The sequence below is a fragment of the Oncorhynchus mykiss genome, chromosome 10, assembly GCF_057628025.1.
Source record: "Oncorhynchus mykiss isolate SJ-2025 chromosome 10, ASM5762802v1, whole genome shotgun sequence".
NCBI classification, from domain to species: domain Eukaryota; kingdom Metazoa; phylum Chordata; class Actinopteri; order Salmoniformes; family Salmonidae; genus Oncorhynchus; species Oncorhynchus mykiss.
Genome location: NC_143031.1, coordinates 72,067,536 through 72,077,223, shown reverse-complemented (window position 1 = coordinate 72,077,223; position 9,688 = coordinate 72,067,536). Strand labels below are relative to the sequence as shown.

The 9,688-nt window shown below is 39.7% G+C and overlaps 1 pseudogene; it reads left to right on the top strand.

Annotated features, from left to right (window-relative positions):
* Positions 1 to 2,901: 2,901 nt before the first annotated feature.
* Positions 2,902 to 5,078, top strand: LOC149980184 (uncharacterized; annotated as a pseudogene).
* The last annotated feature ends 4,610 nt before the right edge of the window (positions 5,079 to 9,688 follow it).

The window sequence follows — 9,688 nt, the reverse complement described above, 5'->3', positions numbered from 1 at the left end:
CACATCCGGATGAAAAGCGTGTCCAAAGTAAACGGCCTGCTACTCAGACCCAGAAGCTAAGATATGCATATCATTAGTAGATTTGGATAGAAAACACTGAAGTTTCTAAAACTGTTTGAACCATGTCTGTGAGTATAACAGAACTTATTTGGCAGGCAAAACCCAGAGGACAAAGGGTTCATATTTTTTTTGTTGAGGTCACTCTTTTCAATGGGTTTTCATTGGGAATCCAGATTTCTAATCGACTTTCCTGCAGTTCCTATCGCTTCCACTTGATATCAACAGTCTTTAGAAATTGGTTGAGGTTTTTCCTTTGAGAAATGAAGAAGTAACACTGTTCAGAACGAGGCTCGAGTCTAGTGTACGCTTTGTTAGAGGCGCTCCACTTTGCTATCCTCAGATAATAGCATTGTTTGCTTTCGCAGAAAAGCCTTTTTGAAATCTGACATGTTGGCTGGATTCACAACAAGTGTAGCTTTAATTTGGTATCTTACATGTGTGATTTCATGAAAGTTAGATTTTTATAGTAATTTATTTGAATTTGGAGCTCTGCATTTTCTGTGGCTTTTGGCCAGGTGGGACGCTAGTGTCCCACATATCCCAGAGAGGTTAATCTGACCATATTACATTTTTTCCATATGTTTGGAGAGTCTCCCACATGCCTTTTGGCGAACACCAAACGTGTTTGCTTATTTTTTTCTTTAAGCAATGGCTTTTTTTCTGGCCACTCTTCCGTAAAGCCCAGCTCCTTGGAGTGTATGGCTTAAAGTGGTCCTCAGGAGAGATATTGCAATCTCTGCTGTGGAGCTTTGCAGCTCCTTCAGGGTTATCTTTGGTCTCTTTGATTAATGCCCTCCTTGCTTGGTCTGTGAGTTTTGGTGGGCGGCCCTCTCTTGGCAGGTTTGTTGTTTTGCCATATTCCTTCCATTTTTTAATAATGGATTTAAATGGTGCCCCGTGGGATGTTCAACGTTTCTGATATTTTTTTATACTTCTCCACAACTTTGTCCCTGACCTGTTTGGAGAGCTCCTTGGTCTTCATGGTGCCGCTTGCTTGGTGGTGCCCCTTGCTTAGTGGTGTTGCAGACTCTGGGGCCTTTCAGAACAGGTGTATATATACTGAGATCATGTGACAGATCATGTGACACTTAAATAAAGTCCACCTGTGTGCAATCTAACTAATTATGTGACTTCTGAAGGTAATTGGTTGCACCAGATCTTATTTAGGAGCTTCATCACAAAGGGGGTGAATATGTATGCACGCACCACTTTTCCATTTTTTTTTTTTTTGAATCTTTGAAACATGTTATTTTTTTCATTTAATTTATGTATGTCCATTATATGAAATCCGAATAAAAATCTATTTAAATTACAGGTTGTAATGCAACAATATAGGAAAAACGCCAAGGGGGATGAATAGTTTTGCAAGGCACTGTATATAGCCTTGTTATTATATTGTGTTATAGTTTATTTAGCAAATATTAACTTTTTTCTAAAACTCTGCTTTGTTGGTTAAGGGCTTGTAAGTAAGCATTTCACGGTAAGGTCTAAACCTGTTGTAATCGGCACGTGACAAATAAAATTAGATTTAAACTACAAATGACATTCAGCTAGCTGACCTGTAGCTATGTGTCTTGGGCACAGCAGTTATATCCAAAACATTTCTCCAGTAAACACTTTCACTGTGTACTTCACCATGATGATTCTACAAGACAAATAATCGTACACATACAGCGAGACAACGTATTAGACATACAGCATTACAACTTAACTAGAACCACCTCAATGGAACCACATAAGACAATCAACTGCAACCAAATGTTTGCCACAGTAAATATTCGTAGTCTTTCTCAAGATGAAGATGTACCATACAACTTTTTCCACATTTTGTTGTGTTACAGCCTGAATTTAAAAGGGATTAAATTGCGATTGTGTCACTGGCCCATAATGTCAAAGTGGCATTATGTTTTAGAAATTATTACAAATGAATTCAAATGTAAAATCTGAAATGTCTTGACTCAAATTTATATTCAACACCTTTTTTAGGGCAAGCCTAAACAAGTTCAAGAGTACAAATGTGCTTAACAAGTCACATTATAAGTGACATGGACTCACTGTGGGTGTGTAATAATAGTATTTAACATGATTTTTGAGTGACGACCTCATCTATGTACCCCACACATACAGATCATTTTAAGGTCACTCAGTCGAGCAGTGAATTTCAAACCCAGAATAACCACAAAGACCAGGGAGGTTTTCAATGCCTCGCAAAGAGGTGCACCTATTGGTAGATGGGTAAAAAAAAGTTGACATTGAATATCCCTTTGAGCATGGTGATGTTATTAATTACACTGTGTCAATACACCCAGTCACCACACTGAAAAAAACCAGGACAAGGTGGGCTGTCAGATTTATGAAAACGTGCGATTTACTCAAACATGTTTTGTTTCTCCTCTCAATGTGACTTCATTGCTTGCAATCAACGCAACACGAAGATTGGTGCTTTCATGCAGTTTAACAGTTTTCCCATGACTGCCTCCCGGTGACATACATACTTATTGAAATGGATGTGGAGTTCTTTTTAGCACTTGAACAGTGTTACTTTATATTATGGGTGTCCATTTATCAATACATTAAACGTATGTGCATATGAGTGGATGCATGCATAAATCAATAGATAAAACATTTCATAATGAAAAAACATATATCATTTCATGAACAAAATGTGTATTTACAGGTCCATGATGTTTGCCAACCACATTTGTGCTGCTTTGTCTACCCATTCAAAAGCTATACAGTGTTTGTGAGTACTCTTACAGGTTGTTTGTTCGGTTGCTCCCAATTTCAGTCTTTAGGTCTTGTGATTTTTCTGCTCTCTTTTTTTTTCCCACTGTTGTGTGAATGTGGAAATGTAAGGGGTGTTCAGAATTGGTGTCAAGTAGGTTCCAACTTTTGCATCATTACAAGTTAAAGCACCCACATTACGGCCGTACTGTCCGTTACCTATGTACATACATTGACAGTCCATTTAAGACCTGGAATGCCTTAATTGTGCACCAAAGTCATGTCCACTCAACAGAGGTTACTACAAATCTGACTGAGAAGTGTTCCTTCACTGTATGTGGAGGATGGAAAACCAGTTTGAAATACAAACTGGCAAACTACCACGCTCGCCTGAGAAGACTGGGATGTCCAGGGGTGACGATAAACTCCTTGAAGCACAAACCTGCAGGGAAGTCAAGTGCAGCCTATGTTGTTAAAAAGCCAAAGAGAGCAGAAGTGAACTTTAACCCCACATATCCCTCAAGAGAAACAGAAGAGAGCCTCGAGGACATGTGGAAAGCTCTGCTGTCCCATGTGAAGAAAAGGAAAAACAGAGAGACAGTGAAGTTCAAAAATGGAGAAGACATTTGCATACCGGAGACATGAAGTTGTCTGTGATGCACCCATGGCAGAGGACTTCATGGCAAGATGGCCTGTGCTCTTCAAAGTCATTGTGGTAAGTTAGCCAACAGTAAGACAAGCATGGCTATGTTATCTGGGATTTGTTGGTGAAGGTAGAATATTATTTTCCTTCAGCGTGCCACATAAGAGAGCATTAATCAGAGTTATCACCATTTGTGCCGACTGCCTAGTTATTTCTCTCCCTATAGAGAAACCTCGTTTGCTGCATGTGTGATCATCTCCAGTCTATTTTCCTTTCTGCTTTTAAAAGAAAATCGAATTTGTTAAACTACCATTTTCAGGTCAATGCTGAGTTTAAGAGAATCACCACAACCCCACTCCAGTCCACATGTCTTTCTCAACGTGATATACAGTCTGATGACCTGCTGAGGTCGTTCCAAAGGAGGAGGAGGACAGCTGGGCAGAAGACTCATATCAAGCGTGGCACCTATGGCTGATGTAAGAATTCCTTATGCTTCAAAAGACATATTCATGTGGTTCTACACCAAAAGATGATTTAAAAACTAGACATAAATCAAATAATCCTTCTGTTTTGTTAGAATAGCAACATAGATGTGAGACGAGAGTGCGTCAGAAAGGAAGCATGAGTGTATATGGGTGAAGACCCAGAAAGCCTTGTACAGGAATATGTGGTATGTTCTTTTTTTATTATTTCTCCATTATTTAACCAGGTAGGCCAGTGGAGAACAAGTTCTCATTTACAATGGCGACCTGGCCAAGATAAAGCAAAGCAGTGCGACAAAAACAACAGAGTTACACATAAACAAACATACAGTCAATAACACAATGTTATTGTGTGTTAATAATAGATTGAAGCGTTTCATTTTTCTTTCCCTTCCTGTTCCGTGTCACCATCATATTCTATCACTAGCTATTTTGTTACTGTGTCATCTCCTCTGTCTTCCATCTTATTTCAATAGCAGCGGTTAGATGCACTTTTTAAAAATCAGAATTGTATGATTCAGATTAGACTCCACGTCTTTTTTGTTGTTGCATGGATGCTGAATACAGTGATCAAATTGGCTGTGTCTCAAATGTAATCTGAATAGAATGGAAATCTTGTTTAGAACCACTTCATTTTAGCCTTGTAATAGGCGGTGTTAAAATATTAGCAGCAGTTCTTGATTTAGTTGACACTGAAAAGGACTCGTCTTGATTTATTTCTGTCTGTATCATACTCGTGCTTAATGAGCTATACTTTTTTTGCAATCTAGAGTCCATAACTGTAAATACTTCATTGATGAATGATTCATTTTGTATGATTGACAAATGCTGCCTTTGTGTCTTGTTCAGGGCATGGATGAAGAGTCCACCAAGGCAGCCATTGAGGAAACTACTGTGTGTGTGGGGGGGGGGGGGGGGGGGATCTACATTATCGAAGCATGCCGCGAGTGAGGAACCAGAGGACGCTGGGATTGTCCTTGAAGGCGTCAAGGTGCTGCAGGATCTGGGCAACGTAGCATTTGCTGTTCGGCCTGATGTATGCCATGAACCTCAGTTACCCTACTGAGCTCCGCCACACCTTTCAAGTCTTTCAGAAGGTTTGTATGGGACTGAATAGGAACAAACTTTCGAACAAAGCGGTTGCATTTAAAAACAGGCTCTTTCAGTGAGATGTTTTGTTGTGTGTTTCAGACTGTATGTTTGACTTATGTTGAACTTGTTCACAAACACCCACAGAATGTGCATGTACAAAGATGGAGCTATTGTGATTTTGTATAGATGCCCTTAGTTTTCTGCTTATGGAAAAAGTTCAGCTTCACTTTGTAATAACTTTTATTCAAAAGAACTAACATGAACAAAAATGTACACATGCCTACCTCATTCTTTGTCTGTAACTCCTTATGAAAAATAACTACCTCATTTTGTAACAAAATGCATTAGAGAGAGTACCCAATCATTGTTAGGCAACTTTTTTTATACAGCCATATAGCCTACAGCACTGTGATTTAGACCTGTGCAATTCATTGAACACTGAATGTCAGTGAATTTACATTTGTCGTTCCAAAGAGCTGAACCGTTACAAAAAAATACAGTATACATTTTTTAACACATGCCTTTTGCCTTTGTCGCTGATGCAAATGGTCTCTTGCTCCTTGGTTACACATCTTTAGCATGTACTTTATATTTCCCTATTCATTTGTATGTATACAAACACTAAGGTAGAAAATGGCAGCGTTTAATCTTGTGCTTACATTAATAATGATGTAGAACCTTGTCCATAATACAGAGTAATGTCATCAATAAAATAATGTTGGTTATTAAGTAGTCATCAGGTTTAGGGAACATGATCAAATCCATTTGAAGCTACACATTTAATTCAAATAAAATTAGCTTTACCAAATCATGTTAAATTGATTTTATTCCATTACAATGCATTTATGCAAATTATTATATTTGCTTCACAAAAAGAACATTTTGTGTTTAACATGTTTCATTCATGTGGAACCGATTTACACATTTGAATTAAGTAATGTCAAAGCACAATTATATATATATTTTTTCAGTGTACCAAGATGCAGGTATCCTTCCTAACTCAGTTGCCCGAGAGGAAGGAAACCACTCAGGGATTTCACCATGGGGACAATGGTGACTTTAAAACTGTTACCGTTCATCAAAGGCTGAGGATGGAGGGACAACAACATTGTAGTTACTCCACAATACTAACCTAATTGACAGAGTGAAAATAAGGAAGCCTGTACAGAATAAATATTCCAAAACATGCATCCTGTTATCCAACTAGGCACTACAGTAATATTGCAATATTCACTTTCACTTATTTACTTTTTCACCTGAATACAAGTATTATGTTTGGGGCAAATCCAAGACAACACATTACTCTTCATATTTTCACTTTATCAATGGTCTTGACTAGCCTATTTGATTACATTGGGCAGGACAAAAATAAAACAGCCTTCATTGAGAGGAGGGGAGGCAATGTTTGGTTTTTAATTAAATAAAACGATAATGTGGAAAAAGCATTAGTCTTTGATGTTTCTTAAAATTAAGTATACAGGCACCAAAAGCACATCTCGTTCCATACACATATGGGCAATGTGCTTCACGGCTGTATAACCTGCGTTTCCGCTGCCATAATTCATGCCATGACCAACTGCGTTACCACTAAAAGCAGCTTTTTTTGGTCTTAAATATCCCTACCAGCTCTGCCTGAAATTAGCACTGAATCATATTTAAGGACACACATCAAATATTTCCACCCCTCCCATCTGAGCGCTGATGTTAGACAGGTAAATTGCTAGCTAGCCAACTTAAATGCTTGCTAGCTAGCCAACTTTGGCTAACACAGTCACATCAAACAGTGCAGCCAGAATAACAACAAAGTAGCTTCATATGCATTTGTTCAAGCTGTTTTCTAGTGATTTATTTGTTATACATCCATAACGATCAGCTAATGATGTGCCATTTCGCATGGCATAGAACATTTGCTCTTTCGCCTGGCCACTGTTCTTAAGAGGTTGCTAACTACACAGCTAACACAATCACTTCAAACTGAAGCTGGAAGGACAGCAGACTAGCTGCATTTTGTGTTTTTCTATTGATTTCTTTGTATATATGCATAAAAATCATGCGGATTCATGATTTTGACTGGCTGAGAAAAGCTGCCCGCCTGTCTGTCTTGTCCCGACATTCATTACCATAGGACAGCTGGAGATCGATATTTGCAACAGTGAAATTCAGAGAGACAGACAGCAAGGTTACTACAAATCTCCACTGTTGAAAACCAAAATGTTAGTCTAAATGAAATAGGACAATGTCTAGATGCTTTTTACAGTGTAGATCTAGTATATACATTGCCTGGCTGAGCTGATGAGACAGTGGATTGCGCAGTCAGATGGACCAGAGTAAATTTCAACATCAGATTTAGCCGGTGACTTGTGGAATAGACACCAGCTGGAACGCAGTTTTAACAAATGAGCATCCAGGATTAAACTCACACGTTGTATAAAATAAATCGTATATTCAATTTAGAGACTGATGACCAATCATTTTGTTTAGCTATTGTGTCAGAATAAGGCCACACAATTATCCAAAATAATAATCTTAGTATTTTTGGTTTTCTAAAGCCATATGGATGACAATCAGTACAGTATACTTTATACAAAGATCCACAAATATTAGGTACATGTTTGAAATTAGAGTCAACACTTATTGCAATATAAAGTTTAAAGTTTAAAAGTCGTATGTACGGGATACGCATGGTATACACGTCCAACGACATGCTTACTTGCAGGTTCCGTTTGACAATGTGAAACATTATATTCAACAGCAAAGTCAAATGAGAAAAGGCCATGGAATCCATCTATTGCATGTCAAATAATACAGAACGTTATGAATATGAGCTTTCTTACCCCGATAAGATGCAGTAATTCAGCAATGAGAAATCGTTCCTCTGTACTCAGCACCTCAGACGTCATGGCTCTTTTATATAGTTTGTTATCTCGTATGGACAATGTAAAGTGTTCATTGACACACCTTTCTGATTCAGTGGAAAAAGGAACATTTATTTGCTTATGACAAATGGACCTTCTCTGGAACCAGAACAAATTGCTTCTGCAATGTATTTAGACCCTCCCGAGAAACAAAATGTTGCCACTTTGTATGAATCTTGTCAACCAAGCCCCTTGGTGTGAATTGTATTTGCTCAAGCTTAGAAATCAGAAAATGTTAATTGGTCACATACACATATTTAGCGGATGTTATTTCAGGTGTAGAAACATGCTTGTGTTCCTAGCTCCAACAGTGCAGTAGTAACTACCAATTCACAACAATACACACAAATGTAAAAGTAAAAAAATGCAATTAAGAAATATATAAATATATGGATGAGCAATGTCGGAGTGAAAATACAATAGAATACAGTATATACATATGAAATTAATAAATCAGAATGCTTATTAAAGTGACCAGTAATTCCATGTCTATGTACATAGGGAAGCAACCTCTAAGGTGCAGAGTTGAGTAACTGGGTGGTAGATGGCTGGTGATGGAAGTTTAACAGTCTGATGGCCTTGAGATAGAAGCGGTTTTTCAGTTTCCCGCTCCCAGCTTTGATGCACCTGTACTGACCTCACCTTCTGGATGATAACGGGGTGAACAGGCCGTGTCAAGGATGTCCTGAGGATCTTTTTGGCCTTTTTGTGACATTGGGTGATGTAGGTGTCATGGTGGGCAGGCAATGTGCCCCCAGTGATGCGTTGGGCAGAACACACCACCCTTTGAAGAGCCCTGCGGTTGTGGGCAGTGCAGTTGCTGTACCAGGCAGTGACACAGCCCAACAGGATGCTTTCAATTGTGCAACTGTAAAAGTTGGTGAGGGTCTTAGGTGACAAGCCGAAACACGAGGTCGTTGCGCCTTCTTCACCACACTGTCTGTGTGGGTTGCCAATTTCAGATTGTCATTGATGCGTACTTTGAGGAACTTTTCACCTTTTACACTGCGGTCCCATCGATGTGGATAGGGACTTACTCCCTCTGCTGTCTCCTGAAGTCCATGATAAGCTCCTTGGTTTTGTTGACGTTGAGGGAGAGTGTATTTTCCTGGCACCACTCTGCCAGGGCCCCCACATCCTTCCTGTAGCCTCGTCATTGTTGGTAATCAGGCCTACTACCGTTGTCGTCTGCAAATTTCATGATTGAGTTGGAGGCGTGAGTGGCCATGCAGTCATGGGTGAACAGGGAGTACAGGAGGAGGCTGAGCATGCACCCTTGTGGGGCCACTTTGTTGAGGATCAACATAGTGGAGGTTTTGTTTCCAACATTCACCACCTGGGGGCAGCTTGTCAGGAAGTCCAGGACCCAGTTGCACAGGGCGGTGCAGTGCGATGGCATCGTCTACGGATCTATTGGGGCGGTATGCAAATTGAAGTGGGTTTAGGGTTTCGGGTAAGGTGGAGGTGATATGATCCTTAACTAGCCTCTCAATGCACTTCATGATGACAGAAGTGAGTGCTACAGGGCAATAGTCATTTAGTTTAGTTACCTTTGCTTTCTTGCGTACAGGAACAATGGTGGACATCTTGATGCAAGTGGGGACAGCACACTGGGATAGGGAGAGATTGAATATGTCCGTAAACACTCCAACCAGGTGGTCTGTGGATGCTCTGAGGACGCAGCTAGGGATGCCGTCCGGGCTGACAGCCTTGCGAGGGTTAAATGTCTTACTCACTTCTGCCATGGAGAACGAAAGCCCACAGTCCTTGGG